A 12,549-nucleotide genomic window follows, 5' to 3' on the forward strand; every position below is an offset into this window, starting at 1 on the left:
CCCACTCCCCCTCCCTCTCTCCCCCCTCCCTTTACCTCGCGCTCCTCTCACTCTCCACGAATGTTTCCCGCCCTTTTCTGATAACTGCCGCTCCAGTTCCCGCCGCTGTGATGTCACAGAAGGGGCGGGGTCACTGCTGATTGGTCGGAAAGTGAGACGGTCCGCGTGGCTGGGACCGGGATGAGTCAAGTGTCAAGGTTCGTCGTCTAAAACAGCAGCAAGATTCACAACTATATCTTGCTTTAAACAGTCCGTTTCATGCAAGATATTTAAAAGTCCAATGAACATATTGTTAGGGCAGAAACACTCTGCACCTGTACGACTCGGGAGATAGACATTGGGTAATGGTAACGGGCTGAGAGGATTCAAACATGGGACATGAAGGTGGTAGAACTTGCTGCAGCGTCAGGAACATCTCACGACTGCAGAAGAAATGAGAGTCTGGAGGGAATGATCCTAGTTAACGTCTTCCATGTAGCAATGACATGGAAATGAGGTTCTGATGAAAGAATCTGAGGAGTTTAAAATGCGTAACTCACAGGCTTTTTGAAGCAGCTTGTGGCGGAGCCCACTAGGGAACAGGCAATACTGGATTTAGTGTTGTGCAATGACGCACACTTCATAAGTCCCTTTGGCCCTCGATGTTGTGCTGACCTTTTATCCTACTTAAACTAACCTATGTACCCTTAATTTTATGATCCAAGAGTTGCTTAAATGTCCATCTGACTCTACTACCACTGCTGGCAGTGCATCTATGCAGCCACCACTCTGTATAAAAATGACTCATCATCTTGTACATCAAGTCACCGCTTATTCTTCTTCACTCCAATGAGAAAAGTTCTATCTCCACCAACCGATCTTTAGAAGACATGCCTTACAGTCCAGGCAGCATCCTGATAAATCTCCTCTGCCACCCTTTCTAAAGCTTCCACTTCATCCCTATAATGAGGTAACCAGAACTAAACACAATATTCCAAATGTAGTCTAACCATGACTTTATAGAGCTGCAGAATAACTGTGCGGCTCTTGTAATCCCCCAGCTAATAAAAGACAACGCAGAGGGACCTTGTTGTTTGTGAGGACAGCGTGAAACAGGCTGACACACTTGAACAGGTTGATGTTAAGGAGGATGTGCTGGAGATTTTGAAAAACATGAGGATAGATAAATCCCCTGGGCCAAATGGGATATACCCAAGGTTACTTCGGGAAGCAAGGGATGATCTTTGCATCCTCACTGTCCACTGGAATAGTACCAGGTGATTGGAAGGTTGTAAAAGTTATTCCCTTTTTCAAAAAAGAGAGGAGGGATAACCCTGGGAATTACAGACCAGTCAGTCAAACATCAGTGGTGGGAAAGTTATTGGAGAGGATTCAGAGAGACAGGAATGGAAAAGCGTAGTTTGATTAGGGATAGTCAGCATGATGTTGTGAGGGGCAGGTCATACCTCACAAGGCTCATTTAATTCTTTGAGAATGTGACAAAACACATTGATGAAGGTACAGCAGTGGATGTGGTGTATATGTATTTTAGTGAGGCTTTTGATAAGGTTCATGGTAGGCTCATTCAGAAAATAAGGAGACATGGGATACAAGGAATTTGGCTGTCAGGACACAGAATTGGCAGGTCCATAGAAGCCAAAGCGTGGTAGTAGATAGAACGTATTCAGCCTGGAGATCAGAAACCAGTTGTATTCCACAGGGATCACTTCTGGGAACTCTTTTTTATGATTTTTATAACTGACTTGAATGAGGAAATGCAAGAGTGGATTGGTAAGTTTGCCAATGACACGAAGGTTGGTGGAATTGTGAATAGTGTGTAGGGAGGGCTGTTGTAGGTTGCAACAGGACATTGACAGGATGCAGAGCTGGGCTGAGAAGTGGCAGATAGAGTTCAACTTGAAAAGTGTGAAATGATTCATTTTAGAAGGTCAAATTTGAATGCAGGTTACAGGGTTAAAGGCAGGATTATTGGCAATGTGGAGGAACAGAGATATTGGGGTCCGCATCCTTAGATCTCTTAAAGTTGTCACCCAAATTGATAGGATTGTTAAGAAGCCGTATGAACAGTGTAAATGACAAGGTCACTCTGACTCGTGAATACTGAAGCAAAGTATTCATTAAGGACTCCCCCTACCTCCTCAGACTCCAGGTATAAGTTTCCTCCACTACCCTTTTTGGCCCTACCTTCAATCTGGCCATCCTCTTACTCCTCACATAAGTGTAGAACACGTTGGGACTTTCCTTAATCCTACCTGCCAAGGCTTTTTCTTGCCCCTTTGTACCTCTTCTAAGTCCATTCTTCAGTTCCTTCCTGGCTACCTTGTAAACCTCAATAGCCCTGTCTGATCCTTGCTTCCCCAACCTTAAGTAAGCTTCCTTCTTCCTCTTGACTAGATATTCCACATCTCTTGTCATTCAAGATTCTTTTACCCTGTCATCCCTTCCTTGCCTCAGTGGACACTTGCAACAAGGAGGCAGTGATCATAATATAATTGAATTTACTCTGCAGTTTGATTGGAAGAAGATAGAATGAGAGGCAATGGTATTACAGCTGAATAATGGCAACTACAGAGGCATGAAGGAGGAGCTGTACAGAATTGCCTGGGAGAGGAGCCTAACAGGAAAGACAGTGGAACAACAATGGCAGGAATTTCTGGGAGTAATTCAGGAGACACAACAAAATTTGTCCTTAGCTAAAAGAAGCATGGTACCAGGAGGATGAGACAATCATGGCTGACTGGGGAAATCAGGGATAGCAATAACAGCAAAAGACAAAGCATATAATGTGGCGAAGGGCAATGGGAAACCAGAGGATTGGGAAACTTACAAAGACCAACAGATGGCCACAAAAAAGAAATAAGGAGGGAGAAGATCAAATATGAGGGTAAGCTAGCCAGTAATATAAAAGAAGACTGTAAGTTTTTTTTAGATATCTAAAGGGCAAAAGAGGACATTGGATCGCTTAGAAATGACACTGGGGATAAAGGAAATGGCTGAGAAACTGAATAATTGCTTTGTGACAGTCTTCACGGTTGAAGATATGATAATATCCCAAAACTTCAAGAGAGTCAGGGGGCAGGCTGAGTATGGTGGCCATCACCAAGGAGATTTGCCAGAAAAACTGAATGGCCTGAAGGTGGATAAATCACCTGGACCAGCTGGAGTACATCCCAGAATTCTAAAGGAGATAGCTGAAGAAATAGTGGAGGTATTAGCGGTGATCTTTCAGGAATCGCTAGAGTCAGGGAGGGTCCCAGAGGACTGGAAAATCACTAATGTGACACCCCTGTTTAAAGAAGGAGTAAGGCAAAAGATGGAAAATTATAGGCCGATTAACGTAACCTTGGTCGTGGGTAAGATTTTGGAGTCCGTTGTGAAGGATGAGATTTCCTAATACTTGGAAGTGTATGGTAAAATAGGGCAAAGTCAGCATAGTTTCATCAAGGGGAGGCCATGCATGACAAATCTGCCAGAATTCTTTGAAGAAGTAATGGTGCCACACAGGAGGTTGCTGAGTAAGATAAAGGCTCATTGTGTTAGAGGCAAGATTCTAACATGGATAGATGTTTGGCTGTCTGGCAGAAAGCAGAGAATGGGGATAAAAGGATTTTTCTCAAGATGGCAGCTGGTGACAAGTGGTGTTCCACAATGGTCAGTATTGCGAACACAAGTTTTCACTTTATACATTAATGATAGGAAGAGAAATCTGATCTCAAAGTGTTGTGATTTCGTGGATGTTCAGGCATTGAGTAAGTTCAAGTTAGAGAATGAGAATAAATGGAAGGTTAAAATTTAAAATTTAAGGAATGATATGGGAGGCAGGTTCATGGTCCGTTAGCACTCGTCTTGGAGAAAGAATGTACCCACTTAAACTAGGCCGGGGGACCAATGTACAAGCAAATTGAAAAACTAAGGCCGTGGTCTGGGCTTTTAAGAAAGAAAAGGGGGCTGGGTAGGTTCAGGAAATGGGAGGTTCAGAAATGGAGAGGAATTGTCAAAAAAGTAAAACTTTGCAGATGCTAGAGATTGGAAACAAAAAAAGTTGTTGAGAAACTCAGCAGGTCCAGCAGCATCTGTAGAGAAGTGCAAACAGTTAATATTTCATAGAATATAGAACAGTCTTCTGTCAGGCAGAAAGTACAGAAGCTTGAACACAGGCATCAACAGGTTCAAGAACAGCATCTTCCCTGATGAATGGACTCTTTAATTTCAAATAATGTTGATCTTGTTGATGTTGATTTTGCTTTGTGCACCCTTTCTGCAGTGTAATCTATATGCCTCACTCTTGTCTAAGCATTATGATCTGCGTGTACTGCTTGCAAACAAAGTTTTTTACTGTACTTAGGTACACGTGACCACAATAAATCAAATCAAATGAGGGCAGTTGTGTGCAACATGGGTAATTTGAGTAACTCACAATGTAACTGGTAACATGCAGTTGTTTGTATGGAAAGGGGCATGTTTGAGAGAGGAATGCAATACAATGTTCCTCCTGACTTCCTGTAGTAAATGTGTCTTCTACCATGAGGTATTCACTGGAGACAGGCATCTTACAACCAAATCAATACGATAAACCAGACTGGTGTATTGTGACCTCATAACAGACCTTAAGTCTGTTTTGTTGTCAGTAAATTGTGTTCCAAATGCACCTGTGAACCCCGACTTTTTCAGTCAGAAGGCATTTAATTGTAACCCGCTTGATTTTACTTTCTGTTGATTCCATCATAAAGTCTCCCCCCGCCACCGTCCCTTCCCACCTTCTACAGTAATCAATGCGCTCTGGTCACAAAACGATTCTATTCACAGTTAACAATGGTTTAAGCCAATCAAGAATATTTGATATGTATCTCCTTTTACAGATAATCGTTAAAGAAGATGTTTATTCCGTCAGCTATCATTTAAAGACCAGAATAGCTCATCCTATCAGATTAGAAACATTTAGAATACTTGCATCAGTACTTGGAACTACAAACTTCTGGCCATAACGGAGACATGGGTTTCACAGGGTCAGGAATGGTTGCTGGATGTTCCAAGGTTTAGATCTTTTAAAAACAGGGAGGGGGATAAAAAAGGAGATGGAGTAGCATTGCACAGGGTCAGGAATGGTTGCTGGATGTTCCAAGGTTTAGATCTTTTAAAAAGAACAGGGAGGGGGATAAAAGAGGAGATGGAGTAGCATTGTTAATTAGAGAGTGCATCACAGCTGCAGGAGGTGTTGAGGAGGGTTTGTCTACTGAATCAGTATGGGTGGAAGTCAGTAACAGGAAATGAGCAGTCACTTTATTGGGTGTTTTCTATAGATCCCCCTCACCAACCGTAGCAGCAGAGAGATGGAGGAACAGATTGGATAGCAGATCTTGGAATGGTGCAGATGTAACAGAGTTGATGTTATGGGTGACTTCAACTTCCCCAGTATTGATTGGAATCTCCTTGGTGCAGATGGTCTGGATGGAGCCGATTTTGTACAGGAAGGATTCCTGACTCCACATGTAGACAGACGACTGGGGGGAGGCCACATTGGATTTGGTGCTAGGCAATGAGCCAGGCCAGGTGTCAGATCTCTTGGTGGGAGAGCATTTCGGTGTCTGTGACTACAACTGCCTCACCTTTACCATAGCTATGGAGAGGAATAGGAATAGATAGTATGGGAAGGTATTTAATTGGTGGAGAGGAAATTATACTGCTATTAGACAGGAGCTGGGGAGTATAAATTGTGAACAGTTGTTCTACGGGAAATGTACAACAAGAAATATGGAGGCTATTTAAGGAGCACTTGTTGTGAGTGTTGTATAACTTTGTTCCACTGAGACAGACAAGGAATGGTAAGGTGAAGGAGCCTTGAATGATAGGATCAGAGGAGCTTCTCGTCAGGAGGAAGAAGGACGCTTATTTAAGGTTGAGGAAGCTAGGATCTGGCACAGCTTTAGAGGATTACAGGGTAGTTAGAAAATAACTCAAAAATGGACTGAGGCGAGCTTGGAGGGGGCATGAAAAACCTTGACCGGAAGGATTAGGGAAAACCCAAAAGTGTTCTGCACTTAGGTGAGAAATAAGAGAATGATCAGAGCGGGTAGGACTGATCAGGGATAGTGGAGAGAACTTGTGCCTGGGGTCTGAAGAGATCAGGGAGGCCCTAAATTAGTTTTTTGATTCATCCAAGGCTCCTTCACCTGATTCACAAAACTGGAGAGAGGGGCTGTGTTGATAGTGAGAACACCGTGGACCAGGTTAATAAGATTGAACAGATTGATATTAAGAAATCTGGGTGCTGGAAATTCGAGGAAACATCAAGATAGATAAGTCCCCAGTGTTGGACCAGATAAATCAAAGGGTACTATGTGAAGTGAGGAATTAGATTTCTGTGCCTCTGGCGATGATCTTTGCATTCTCACTCTCCACAGGCAGTAGCACTGGGTGATTGAGGGAGGTGAATGTTGTTCCTCTGTTCAAGAAAGGGAATAGGGAAATCCCTGGGAATTACAGACCAGTCAGTCTTATGTCTGTGGTAAGCAAGGCACTGGAAAGGATTCTGAGAGATAGGATTTATGACTATTTGGAAAAAACAATTTAATTAAGGGTGGTCAGCATGACTTTGTGAGGGGCAGATCATGTCTCAAGCCTTATTGAGTTCTTTGAGGATGTGACAAGTTGACAAATGTCAAACAGTGGATGTGGTGTATATGGATTTCAGTAAGCCCTTTGATAAGGTTCTTCATTGTAGTCTCATTCAGAAAGTAAGAAGGTATGGGATACAGGGAAATGTGGCTGTCTGGATACAGAATTGGCTGGCCGATAGAAGACAGCGAGTGGTAGTGGATAGAAAGTATTCCACCTGGAGGTAGATGACCAGTGATGTCCCACATCGATCTGTTCTTGGGTCTCTGCTTGTAGGTATTATGTTACTTGGATGAAGAAGCGGAAGGGTGCATTAGTAAGTTTGCCGATGACACAAAGGTCGTTGGTGTTGTTGATAGTGTCGAGGGCTGTTGCAGGCTACAAGAACACATTGACGATGCAGAGCTGGGCTGAGAAGTGGTAGATGGAGTTCAACCTGGATAAATGTGAAGTGATTCATTTTGGAAGATTGAATTTGAATGCTGATTACAGGGTTAAAGACAGGATTCGTGGCAGTGTGATCTTGGGGTCCACGTACATAGATTACTCTAGGTTGCCACCCAAGTTGATAGGGTTGTTAAGAAAGTGTATGGTGTTTTGGCTTTCATTAACAGGGGGAGTGAGTTTAAGAGCCGAGAGGTTTCGTTGCAACTCTAGAAAACCCTGATTAGACCACATGTGGAATATTGTGTCCAGTTTTGGTCGCCTCATTACAGGAAGAATGTAAATGCTTTACAGAGGGTGCAGAGGAGATTTACCATGGATGTTGCATGGATTGGAGGGCATGTCTTACGAATAGAGGTTGAGTGAGCTAGGGCTTTTCCCACTGGAGAAAAGAAGGAAGAAAGCTGACTTGATAGAGGTGTTCAAGATAGATAGCCATAGACTTTTCCCAAGGGCAGAAATGGCAGTCACGAGAGGCCATAATTTTAAGGTGATTGGAGGAAGGTATAGGGGAGATGTCAGAGGTAGGTTCTTTCTGCACAGAGTGATGAGCGCATGCAATGCACTGACAGCGGTTGTAGTAGAGTCAGAGACATTAGGGACATTTAAGCGACTGCTGGACAAGCACATGGATGGCAGTAAATCGAGGGGGGTATAGGTTAGGTTATTGTTAGATTAAAATAAATGAGACAATATCGTGGGCCGAAGGGCCTGTAGTGTGCTGTACTGTTCAATGTTGTATGTACAGGCCCTTTGGCCCTCGATATTGTGCCGGCCTTTTATCCTACTCTAAGATCAGACTAACCTACATGCCCTTCATTGTAATCTTCCATGTGCCTATCCAAGACTGCTTAAATGATCCTGATGTATCTGACTCTACTACTACTGCAGGCAGTGCATTCCACACACTCACCGCTCTCTGTGGAAAGAACCTACCTCTAACATCTCTCCTAAACCTTCCTCCAGTCACCTTATTTATGTCCCTTCGTGACTGACATTTCCAGCATGGGAAAAGTCTCTAGCTACTCACTCTATCCATGCCTGTCATCATCTTGTAACACCTCTATCAAGAGGTGTACACGTTTCAAAGCCAATAAGACTCTTGAAATCTGGGAAATGTCAAGATTGGTCCATGAGAAACAGATATAATGCATACATTACAAGAGATTACAAATAAAAACAGCCTTTATTTCAAGGGAAAAGAATATAAAAGCCAGTGAAGTTTTCCTCCAGCTGGACAGGGCATTGCTGAGAGTGACTACTGCTTGGGGTCAATAAACAGTTAAATGTCACCCCACCTTGTTGTTTCTTTATCTTCACCAAATTCCACTTCTTGATTTTCTGAGCTAAATTCTGTACTTTCTCTAACCCATTCTCTATTATCAAGGCAAAGGCCTTTTTATTCCCCCCAATTTGTTAATCTGTTCACTATTCAGTTTTGTTCCACTTATTTCAAAAACATGTATATAAATATATTAGCAGTTCAGAGAAGGTTCACACTATTCATTTCTGAGATGAAGGTCTTAAGAGGAAAAAATTCAGAGGTTAGAGCTGAATCATCATACCCTCTAATTTTCTTCCTGGCTGCACGAGTCTCCAGCACTTCTGCCACCACAATCAGTGACCTGAAACGGATTGCCGTGCAAGGATTCTTGGAGCAGCTGCGTACATGTGCAGTCCAGAGGAAAAGTTCAGCTGTACCCATTGGAGTTTGTAATACTGTAATTTGAAAACTTGAGTTTTCAAATTAGGCAGTGGGCTTTGTTTTCAGTTCTATGAAGAATTTTTTTTAAGAGGTCAGCAAGTCAGTTGGAGAAGTGATAAAAATACATCATTTCCATGAAGACATTTGACTTAGTGAGATGCTAGCCAGATATCTACATTGTTAATTGATTAGGTATTTATACTACTGAGTTAATGACAGAAAAAAAGACTTATCAGGAAATCAACAGATTTATGGCATTGTGTGGATTTTATTGGAAATCTGTGCCTAATTTTAGTAGATCAGCTGTACCTTTAACAGATTTTTAAAAAAAAAAAGACAATGATGATATGGTCAGCAAAATTCCAAGTGAGTTACTTGAGAAGATGAAACCATTTTAGTAAAGGAATCTATATTGGCCACCTCAGTTGAGATAAAATGAGATTACTGTCTGTTGTGAACACACAATGGTTCAATCGTGGAGTCATGGTCTGTGGGGAGAAAGGGTAAGTGAGAGAGCTGGCATTTTGCCTCTGTTGTACACCAAACAAGAAGTACCACACTTGTCAGGCTTGATTACAAAGTTGGGTTGGATTGAGAGCAGAGTACAGTCAATTTGGAGGGGGGATAGGTTCAAATGGGTAAGGGAGCCAGAGAAATTCGATTTTGATTTTATTGTCAAGTGTACTCAAGTACAAAAGTACAATGAAAAGTGTATAATGTTGCCACAAAAGGCACCATCTTAAGTACAAGTACCTAGGTATGGAATCTCAAGAACAAGGTAGAAAGAAAGAAAGAAGTTAAAAGTTAAACATTGCAATGATTTTGGTACAGCGAAACCTTAGCTTTAAGTATTTTTAAAATCTTCTTAAGTGCTTAGCCTTGATGGGACAGCGTGTAAAGGAATCACCTCAAGACTAGAAGTCCATGCTGGGCCAAGAGACTGCCATGTACCACCAAGAGTCCTCCCTGCCATGCCAGGAAGTTGCTTCAGCAGATCTCTGCTGAGTCCAGGGCTGGAAGTCCATGGCCAAGAGAAGGAAGGAGGAGGAAAGAAAAGGGAAAAAAAAGGAAACTGACTAGCTCCATCTGAAGTGTGCTACTCCGCAAGATGGCCAATGTCACATTGGGAGTTCTTGATGAACAGGTTGAGTGTGGGTAAAAGGCCAGAGGGAGGGTTCCAGATAGAGGCAGTGTTGGAGGCAGGTGAAAGTGTTTGTGGATTGGGAGAGGACTTTTGTCCAAAGAAATGGTCATGGAAGTGAAGGAAGAAGAGTTCAACATTGTCATGCCTGAAATTCAATGAGATGGGGGCTCGGGGGATAAAACATGCCTGATAAACCTCTTTTGCATTTTCTCCAAAGCCTTCACATCCTTTCTATAGTGTGGTGACCAGGACTGCACACCATACTCCAAATTAAAATTTTATACAGTTGCAACATGACAACTTTTGTATGTAACTTGCCCGATTGAAGACAGGCATGCCATACACCTTTTTCATCATATCCAGTTGTGTTGCCACTTTTACTTGCACCCCAAGATCCCTCTATTTATTAATGCTCCTAAGGATCCTGCCATTTTCTCCATACTTGCATTTGACCTCCAAAAAATGCATCACCTCACTCTTGTCAGGATTCAAATCCATCTGCTATTTTTCCACCCAACTTTCCAACTGGTCTTTATCCAATTGTATCCTTTCATTACCCTCCTCGCTATTCACAACTCCCAACAATTTGTCATCTGCAAACTTGCTAATCAGACGACCTGCATTTTCATTCAAATTATTTACATATATTACAAACAGAGATTCCACCACTCTATTACTCTATGATCCTTGCAAAACACTGGTCACAGGCCTCTAATCAGAAAAACACCCCTCCACAACTACCCCCTTTATCTTTCTATGACAAAGCCGATTCTGTATCCAACTTGCCAACGCACCATGGAAGCCATGTGACTTAATCTTCTGGATCAACCTACCATGAGGGACCTTCTCAAACAAAGTCTATGTAGACACAATCCACTGCCCTACCCTCAATTATTTTTTTTACTTCCTCAAAAAACTCGAAGTTTGAGAGACAAGACCTCCCATCTATAAGCCATGCTGACAATCCCTAATAAGTCAATTATTCTCTAAATGTGAGTAAATCCTGTCTGTAAGAATATTCTCCAATAATTTCCCTACTATTGTCATAAGGCTCACCAGCCTATAATTTCCTGGATTTTCCCTATTGCCCTTCTTAAAGAAAGGAACAAAGTTGGCTATTCTCTAGTTTTCTGGGATCTTGTCTGTGGCTAAAGATGTAAAGATGTCTGTCAAGGACCCAACAATCTCATTTGTCGTCTTCAGAATCCTGGGATAGATCTCATCAGGCCCTAGGGACTTATTTACCTTAATGATTTCAAGACACCCATCACCACCTCCTTAATATTGACATGGCCCAGAGTATCAACGTACCCTTCCCTAATCTTCTCTTAATCTTATCATCCATGTCCTTCTCCTTGGTGAATACTCATTAAAGGACCTCACCCACTTCCTCTGGATCCATACATAAATTCCTTCTTTCATCCGAGTGGACTTATCCTTTTCCTATTTACCCTTTGCTCCCAGCATACATGTAAAATGCCTTCTCCTTAATCATGCTTGCCAAAGACATTTTATGGTCTCTTCTAGCTCTCCTAGTTTCCTGTTTAAGTTCTTTTCTGCTTCCCTTATTCTCAAGGGCTTTGTTTGATTTCAGCTTTCTAAACCTTACAGATACTTCCCTTTTTTTGACTACCCTTTCAATATCTCCTGTCATTCATACAAGTTTGAAATTCTTGAGAAGATTTGTAGCTCAGGCTGTGGATGAGGTTGTTGACTTGCTCACTTAGCTGGTAAGTTTGTTTGCAGACAGACATTTTGTCACCATACTAGGTAACATCATCAGTCCGCCTCCAGTGAAGCATTGGTGTTCTGTCCCACATGAACACCAACTAGCCGCCAAGAGACATGATCAACTATCACTTGTGTCCAAACACATGGACAAAGAAGGACTCCAATTCAACTGGGTCAACATATCCATCCTAGGACAAGCCAAATAAACACATGCACCAGAATTCAATCCAGAACTCCACTAAGAAATATGTCGAGTTAGACCCAATACACCAATCACTAAGAAACAAAACTGGAAATGATACCACCCAACCCAGCAAGCCTGGACACTTGAATAGCAAGCTGGATAGAACACGTTTCACCGGAAGTGCACTGATGTTACCTGCTATGATGAGGAAACGTATGCAAACTTTCCAACTCAGTGAGCAAGTCAACAACCTCATTCATCTAAGTCCCTGGCACTAAGAGAGTCTCAGTCAATATTGGGAAGTTAAAATCACCCACTGTGACAACTTTGTTGTTTTCACATCTTCCATTGATTTACTTACATATCTGTTACTTTATCTCCTGATGCCTATTGGAAGACTGCTAGTGTAGCCACATCAGAGTGATTGTGCCTCGATTATTCCTGAATTCAATCCATTCAGGCATTGGTGGACGAGTCCTTCAAGATGTCTTTTTTTGTCACAGCTATGATGTTCTCCTTAATCAGTACTGCAACTTCCCCCACCCCCTTACACATCTATCTCACATGAAATATTTAAACCCTGGAACGTTCTGCTGCCAGTCCTGCCCTTCTCAACCAATCTTTTGTAATGACTACAACATTGTCGTTCCATGTACTAATCCAGACTGTTAGCTAAATACAATGTGTTCATTAACTTGGTCCTGTCAGTTCTTCCTATTAGACTTA

The sequence above is a fragment of the Chiloscyllium plagiosum genome, chromosome 18, assembly GCF_004010195.1.
Source record: "Chiloscyllium plagiosum isolate BGI_BamShark_2017 chromosome 18, ASM401019v2, whole genome shotgun sequence".
In the NCBI taxonomy this organism is placed as follows: Eukaryota; Metazoa; Chordata; class Chondrichthyes; order Orectolobiformes; family Hemiscylliidae; genus Chiloscyllium; species Chiloscyllium plagiosum.